Source organism: Aegilops tauschii, chromosome 2 (genome assembly GCF_002575655.3).
Source record: "Aegilops tauschii subsp. strangulata cultivar AL8/78 chromosome 2, Aet v6.0, whole genome shotgun sequence".
In the NCBI taxonomy this organism is placed as follows: domain Eukaryota; kingdom Viridiplantae; phylum Streptophyta; class Magnoliopsida; order Poales; family Poaceae; genus Aegilops; species Aegilops tauschii.
Genome location: NC_053036.3, coordinates 352,776,295 through 352,784,159, shown reverse-complemented (window position 1 = coordinate 352,784,159; position 7,865 = coordinate 352,776,295).

Below are 7,865 nucleotides of genomic sequence, written 5' to 3'. Positions count from 1 at the left end.
AGGCGCGGAAGGAGGCCGCCGCCCAGGCGGCACGGGAGGAGGAGGCTGCGAAGGCACTCGCCGATGCTGCAGCCAGGGCCCAAGCAGAGGCTGCAGCAGCAGAAGCAGCGGGGGAGGTCTTGATGGTCACCCCTCTACGCATTGCGCCGCCGGGGCCCATGGAGCCCTCGCCAGGGGGAGCCAGCGGCGACCAGCCAGGGCTGGGGGGAAGCGGCGACGACGTCATTATCTTGGAGAGGGCGCCGGAGCCGACCCCGCCAATTGGGGCGGCCCAAGGCGGCCGGCCTGATCCGCCGCCTGCACAGTCGGCGGAGGGCGAGCCGGCCGCGAGGGCTGAGACGGCGGTCCGGATTCCGTCGAGCCGGCGTGCGGGGAAGGCCGCGTCGGAGCGGCAGAAGGCCGCGTCGGAGCCACAGCCGGCCGTGGGCTCCAGCTCGTCGGCCCGAGATGCGGAGGCGGCCAGCGCTACCTCGGGGTGGACGCCAGGCGGAGGGACGGCCGTGGTGAACGTGGCTGCACAAGACGTCTGGACCCGGCTCCAAAGCCAAGCCGCGGCGCTGAGGCAGTTCACCGACGAGTTCCTCGCGACGCGGGCGGCCATCCGGGTTAGTATTCCCATCTTGCTTCTTCTTGACCTTGATTTCTTCTTGATCTTGATTTCTTCTTGATCTTGATTTCTTCCGTGGGGGCGCGTCAGCGCACCCACTGGGTGTAGTCCCCGAGTTCTGTGTCGGCTGCTGAGCAGGCGGCTTGGAACTTCTTGGTGGATTTGCCTTTGCTATTTTTGCTCTTATTTCGATCTTCTGTCCATCTCGCAGGACTACCACAACCTTCGAGCGGCCGCCTTCAACTCCCAGGCTCGGGAGCTGACTCAGAAGACCGCCGACCTTACTGAGAGCCGAGGTACGTGGTTTGCTCTTTATCTCATGTGGGGGCGCGTCAGCGCACCCACTGGGTGTAGTCCCCGAGATTCGGGCCGACTGCTGAGCAGTCGGGTCGGATCTTCCTTGACGACTTCTTACTGTTCTTCTTTTCCTGCCGTCTCTGCAGCGGCCAACGCCAGTCTGAGGGCACAACTGGGAGAATCTCAGACTGCCCTTCGCGCCAAGGATGCCGAGCTCGCCGCCTTGGTGCAGGAACGCGACCGCTTGGCCAAGAAGTTGGCCGACCAGGAGGAAAGCCACAAGGCGGCACTGAAGGCGGCGCAGGATCGCGAAGCCACTCTCCAGGCCGAGGTCGAGACGGAGGCGGCTGGCTGGGCTGAGGCCAGGCAGACTCTGATCTCTGGCTACGGCCAGATCGAAGATCTGGTTGATGGTAAGCCGCCTACCTCTTCGTCCTTTCTTGCCATCTGCCACTTTGGCTTGTTTTCTGATTTTGGTGTTCTTTTATTCCTTTCTTCTTCTTTCTTGCGCAGAGTATTTCCCTGGCTATTCTACTGCCGCCAACCAGACCATCGAGGCCCGTCGCCAAGCGCGAAGGCAGGCTGGCTTTGAGATCTCGCCAACCGCCGGCCGCTCGCTGGAGGAACAGCTCCTGGCGATCCAGGCTCGCATCCAGCCGGCTCACCGGCTGCTCCACCGGCTTCAGCATGCCGGGGCGCAGGTCTTGGCCGCCCTCTGGCCCGGCCAAGTGGTCCCTCGCACCCCCAGTCGGACCGCCGACTGGCTGGAGGTGGCAGTCGGCCGCTTCGAGGCTTGGAATTCGTCAAGGCCTGGTATCCCGGCCTGAGCCTAGACCAGCTGGCTACCTGGCGGCAGCAAGCCGACACAGAGCTGGAGCCGGCACGGCCGGCCATCATCCGGCGGGCTTCGGCGATCGCCGACTACACCGACACCAGCGTCTTCGCCCCCGAGGTGGACGACAATGGTGTCGCCCAGCCGGAGGAGTGGTTCGGTCTGAACCCGGAGTATGGCGAAGACTCGGCGGAGGAGATCGACTCCAGCGACGAGGGTGAAGAAGAGGAGGAGGAGGGTGAAGACGCCGAGCCGGCTGGTGGAGCAGCCGGCCAGCCTCAGCCTGACCGCACCTCCAGCACTACGTCGCGTGCGAGTGCGTCTCCTGCCGCTGGTGGTGGTCAAGCCGGGACCCGCTAGTCGGCCACTCCTTCAGCCGGCGAGGCCGCCTTCACCGACCAGCTCGGCCTCCGCAGCGTGCCTTAGTCTGCCGTCTTTTGTTTCCCTGTCTAGTTACTTTAGGAACAATGTTTGGTTAAGTCTGCACAATTCCACCCACTGGGTGTATTCGAACTTATATCTGTTGCCAGCCTGTTGGGGGCTTTATGTATATATAACTTATGCATGCATTTGGCCTTTCCTTGTACTTTTGCTTTTTGTCCTTCTGCTTTTTCCTTTGCCGCCCTCCCTTGGTTGCCGCCTCCCCAGTCAAACAGTTGCTCTGCAATCTGTAGCCGGAGGAGTGCCTGGCCGATTGGGGGGGAAGTACTCTAGCTCTGCTGGACTAAAGCTAAGTTTTTAGGAAGCCGGGCAGCCGGCAGGCGTGTTTGGAGGCCGTCTCTTTGCTATATAGGTTCGTTGTTCCTTAGCCATTTTTCGTGTGGGCGTCCTTTCTGTCTTGCCTCTTGTTAGTCGGACAGTCAGTTCTTTGAGCTGCGACTTTCAACAAGAGAGGACTCGGGAGCCGGCGCACTACTTTTCTGACTTTAGGGAAAACTTTCAATATAGCTCAAGGCAGCCAGTCCCCGGGCTGACTGGTCGAACCCGGTGCCGGACAAGAAATCAAATGTAATAATACATTCATGGATATGACACTTGTCATTCATAGATAAACAAAGGCAGTCCCCGAGTACTGTTCGGGGGGCCTGTTGGTTTGTACTTAATACAAAAGGGGAGCATGATACATACTGCTTTCAACTGTAAAATCGTCTCAGGAGGTTTGCGTTCCATGGTCGCTCCGACTCCTTGCCGGAGTCGTCTCTCTTGCGTGCTCTTGGTTTTTGCGCGTCGATCAAGTAGTAGGAGTCATTGCCGAGTGCCTTGTTGACGACGAAGGGGCCTTCCCAAGGGGCCGAGAGCTTGTGCTGGCCGGCTGTTCGCTGGATCAGCCGGAGCACAAGGTCGCACTCTTGGAAGGATCTTGGCTTGACCTTGCGGTTGTAGTAGCGGCGCAGCCCTTGCTGGTAGATGGCGGACCGGCTGAGTGCTAACAGCCGGCCTTCTTCCAGTAGGTCCACGCCGTCTTCTCTTGCTTCTTTGGCCTCCTCCTCCGTGTACATGGTGATCCGAGGCGAGTCGAACTCGATGTCTGTTGGGATGACAGCCTCGGCACCGTACACGAGGAAAAACGGAGTGAAGCCGGTTGACTTGTTGGGTGTAGTGCGCAGACTCCAGAGGACAGCCGGCAGCTCTTCGAGCCAGCAGCCGGCTGACCGCTCCAGTGGTACAACCAGTCGGGGCTTGATGCCGGAGAGGATGAGTCCATTTGCTCGCTCGACCTGGCCATTTGACTGCGGGTGGGCAACGGACGCTAAGTCAAGTCGGATGCCCTGCGTCGCGCAGAAACGTGCCAGTGTTCCTTTGGCGAAGTTCGTGCCGTTGTCGGTGATGATGTTGTGCGGCACGCCGTACCGGGTAGTGATGTCGGTGATGAATGTTACGGCAGTCGGCCCATTGAGCTTCTTGATTGGCTTTGCTTCAATCCACTTTGTGAACTTGTCCACAGCAACAAGTAGATGTGTCAGGCCGCCGCGGGCTGTCTTGAAGGGGCCCACCATGTCCAGTCCCCAGACGGCAAAAGGCCAGGTGAGGGGAATGGTCTTGAGTGCAGAAGCCGGCAGATGTTTCTTGGAACTAAAAACTTGGCATCCTTTGCAGCTCTTGACTATTTCTTTAGCATCCTCCAAGGCAGTCGGCCAGAAGAAACCATGGCGGAAAGCCTTGGCCACAAGGGATCTTGAGGCTGCGTGGTGGCCGCATTCGCCTTGGTGGATGTCCTTGAGGATTGCCACTCCTTTTTCTGGCTCGACGCAACGCTGGAAGACTCCAGTGACGCTGCGCTTCACAAGCTCTCTGTTGATTATTGTATATGCTGCGGCTCGTCGTTGCACTAGTCTGGCTGAGATCTCATCAGCCGGCAGCTCTCTGCTGACTAGGAACTTGAGGATGGGCTGGGCCCATGAGGGAGCTGTGACTTCTTCTTCTGTTAATGTAGCCACCATGACTCGGGTGGGTGGGTTGGGTGAGTCGGCCACTGCTTCTTGTGTTGTTGCAATCCCCGGGCCGACTGCTGCAGTCCCCGGGCCGGGTTCTGAAGTCCCCGTGCCGCCTGCGGGGTTTCTCCAGTCGGATCCGGCTATATCTGGCGCAGGTGGTACGAAAATGGAATCCGACTCTGGAGACGGCTTGATGGACGGCTTGAGGAGGCGCTGGAGGGAGACGCCAGTTGGTATGGCCTGTCGGGTGGAGCCGATCCGTGCTAGGGCATCTGCTTGGTCGTTGTCGGCCCTTGGCACGTGAAGGAACTCGCACCCTTCGAAGTATCCGCTGATCTGCTGGACGAGGAATCGATAGCTCGCCATGTTCGCGTCCTTGGCGTCCCAGTCGCCAGACGATTGCTGGACCACCAAGTCTGAGTCGCCGTAGCACAGGATCCGGCGTATGCCAAGCTCTTTGGCTAGCCGGAGCCCGTGTACGAGCGCCTCGTACTCGCCACGTTGTTGGAGGCGGCGAAGTGGATCTGCAGCGTGTACTTGAGCTTGTCGCCTTTGGGAGAGGTGAGGACGATGCCGGCTCCCAAGCCGGTGCGCATCTTGGACCCGTCAAAGTGCATCCGCCAATGGGTAGAGTCGGGAGCCGGCGGTAGGTACTGGGTCTCGGCCCAGTCGACGAGGAAGTCGGCCAATCCTTGCGACTTGATGGCGGTGCGGGGTTGATAGAAGATTGTGTAGGGCGCCAATGCAATGGCCCATTTTGCCACCCGGCCGGATGCATCCCGGCTGCCTATGATCTCGGCGAGCGGGGCAGTGCATACGACCGTGATGGGGTGCTCTTGGAAGTAGGGCTTCAGTTTCTTGGCAGCGAAGTACACCCCATAGCACATCTTCTGGTAGTGCGGGTAGTTTTGCTTTGAGCTGGACAACACTTCGCTGAGATAGTACACTGGCCTCTGGACTAGCTGGGCTCGGCCTTCCTCCGGGCGCTGGACCACAACAACAGTGCTGACGACTCGGCTAGTCGCGGCGATGTAGAGGAGCATGGGCTCCTTCTCAGTCGGCGCAGCCAGGACAGGCGGAGTGGTCAGCATTTTCTTCAACTCATGGAAGGCTTGGTCGGCTTGATAATTCCACTCGAAGTGAGTGGACTTCTTCATGAGTCGGTACAAGGGGAGAGCCTTTTCTCCTAGTCGGCTGATAAAACGATTCTGGGAGGCTAAGCAGCCAGTGAACTTCTGCACATCTCGCAGCTCGGTGGGAATCTCCATCCTCTCGATGGCCTTGATCTTGACAGGGTTGCATTCGATGCCGTGTTCGGAGACCAGGAAGCCTAGCAGCTGGCCGGCTGGCACTCCGAACACGCACTTCTCGGGGTTGAGCTTGATCTGGAATCGGCGCAAGTTGGCGAATGTTTCTTTCAGGTCTTCCAGCAAGGAACCGCGCTTCTCTGTCTTCACCACAATGTCGTCTACATAGACGTGGGCATTTCTGCCGAGTTGTTTCAAGAGACATTTCTGCATGCAACGCTGAAAAGTGGCACCGGCATTTCTCAAGCCGAATGTCATAGTCAGGTAGCAGAAAGCTCCAAAGGGTGTGATGAAGGCAGTCTTCAGGCGGTCAGCTGGGTCCAACTTGATCTGATGGTACCCTGAGTACGCATCCAGAAAACTTAACAGCTCGCATCCGGCTGTGGAGTCTATCACTTGGTCAATCCGTGGCAGAGCAAACGGATCCTTTGGGCAGGCCTTGTTCAGACTGGTGTAGTCTATACACATACGCCACTTGTTATTCTTCTTCAGAACCAGAACTGGGTTGGCGAGCCACTCTGGAAAGAACACTTCCATGATGAAGCCGGCGGCAAGGAGCCGGGCTATCTCTTCTCCCACAATTCTTCGCTTCTCTTCTGACAGTCGGCGGAGGGGCTGCTTGACCGGCTTCGCATCATCTCGGACATGTAATTTGTGCTCGGCGAAATCCTTCGGGACACCCGGCATGTCCTTTGGGGACCATGCAAAGATGTCTCGATTCTCACAGAGGAAGTCGACGAGCTCGCCTTCCTATTTACTGTCCAAGTTCGCCCCAATGACAGCGAACCTCTCCGGGTTCTCCGGGTCCAGAGGTATCTTCTTCGTCTCTTTGGCAGGCTGGAAGGAGCCCTGCGCATCACAATCCTTGGGGTTGGGGGACAAGGCCGGCTGCTTGCCGGCCATGGCCACAACCCGTTCCAACATCTTTTTCTCTTCTGCCACCACGAGGGACTCGGCCAGCCGGCTACTGGCCATGGCGCACTCGATGGACTTCTTGTAGTCGCCGGCTACCGTGATGATCCCCTTCGAGCTCGGCATCTTCATCTTCAGGTAGGCGTAGTGGGGCACAGCCATGAACTTGGCCAGAGCAGGTCGGCCAAGCAGTGCATGATAGGGGCTCTCCAAATCCACTACCTCGAACCATACTGCTTCTCGGCGGAAATGGTCTTTGTCTCCGAAGAGAACATCCATTTTGATCTTGCCGATTGGGGAGCAAGACAGGCCGGGGACGATACCATGGAAGACGGTGCGGCTCGGCATGAGCTGCTTCGCTTTGATGTTCAGCTTCTCCATGGTATCGCGGTACAGTATGTTGATACTACTTCCGCCGTCTATCAGGACGCGGGAAAATCTGGCAGCTCGCCTCTCCGTCGTGAGGGTGACGTCCAAGACCATTGCATAGGAGCCAGGCGAAGGCATCACCTCTGGGTGGTCGGCCTGGCTCCAGCTGATTGGCTTTTCTGACCAGTGCATGAACTCGGGTGCGCTGGTGGCGACTGCATTCACTTCTTGGTGCTGTCGGCGTCGGCTGCGCTTGTCGTCGGCTTGACTAGTGAAGACGACGTAGGCGGCGTGTTCTTTGGGGAATTCGTCTTGGATGGCGCCAACTGCCGGCCGAGCCGCCGGCTGCTGGGGGGCTGGAGGCGGCGGGCCGGGAGGCGGAGGCGGCAGCATTCCCTCGCCCTTGGTGATGCGGGTGAGCCAGTGGCATTTCCGGGTTGTGTGGTTGGACGGCTTCGCGCCGCTGTGGAACTTGCAGGGGGCGTCGAGAGCTTGTTCGTAGGAGAAAGACGGCTGCCAAGCCGGCCTTCCTTTTCCACCCTTCTTCTTGGGAGCGGGCCATTCTTCAGGCTGCTCGTCTTCAACTGTGGCCACCTGCCGACTGGAGGAAGTCGGCATGGGGGCCTTGCGCTTGTGGTCGTTCTGGTAGGGGCGCCGGTTAGGGTCGCCAGCCGGTGTCTTCGGAGCCGGAGCAATCACCTTCCCGGAGGCGTCTACTCGCAGCTCGGTCTTCATTGAGGAGTCGGCCGTGGCGTACTTGTCTGCGGTGATCAGTAGTTTGTCGAGGGTAGCCGGCTCGTCGCAGAGGAGTCGGTGCTTGAGGAGGGTGCCCTCTCGGCACCTGGCGGTGAAGTACTCGATGGCCTGGACCTCGTGCACCCCCTCGCAGGAGTTGCGGAGCTCGGCCCACCGCGTGAGGTAGTCGCGGGTCGACTCGTTGGGCCCTTGGACGCAGAGGGAGAGCTGGCGAGGCTTGGGAGGCCGCTTGTAGGTGCTGGTGAAGTTGCGGACGAAGACTTCGGTGAAGTCCAGCCAACTGTTGATGCTGTAGGGCTTGAGGCTGTTGAGCCATGTGCGCGCGGTGCCTTGCAGCATGAGGGGGACGT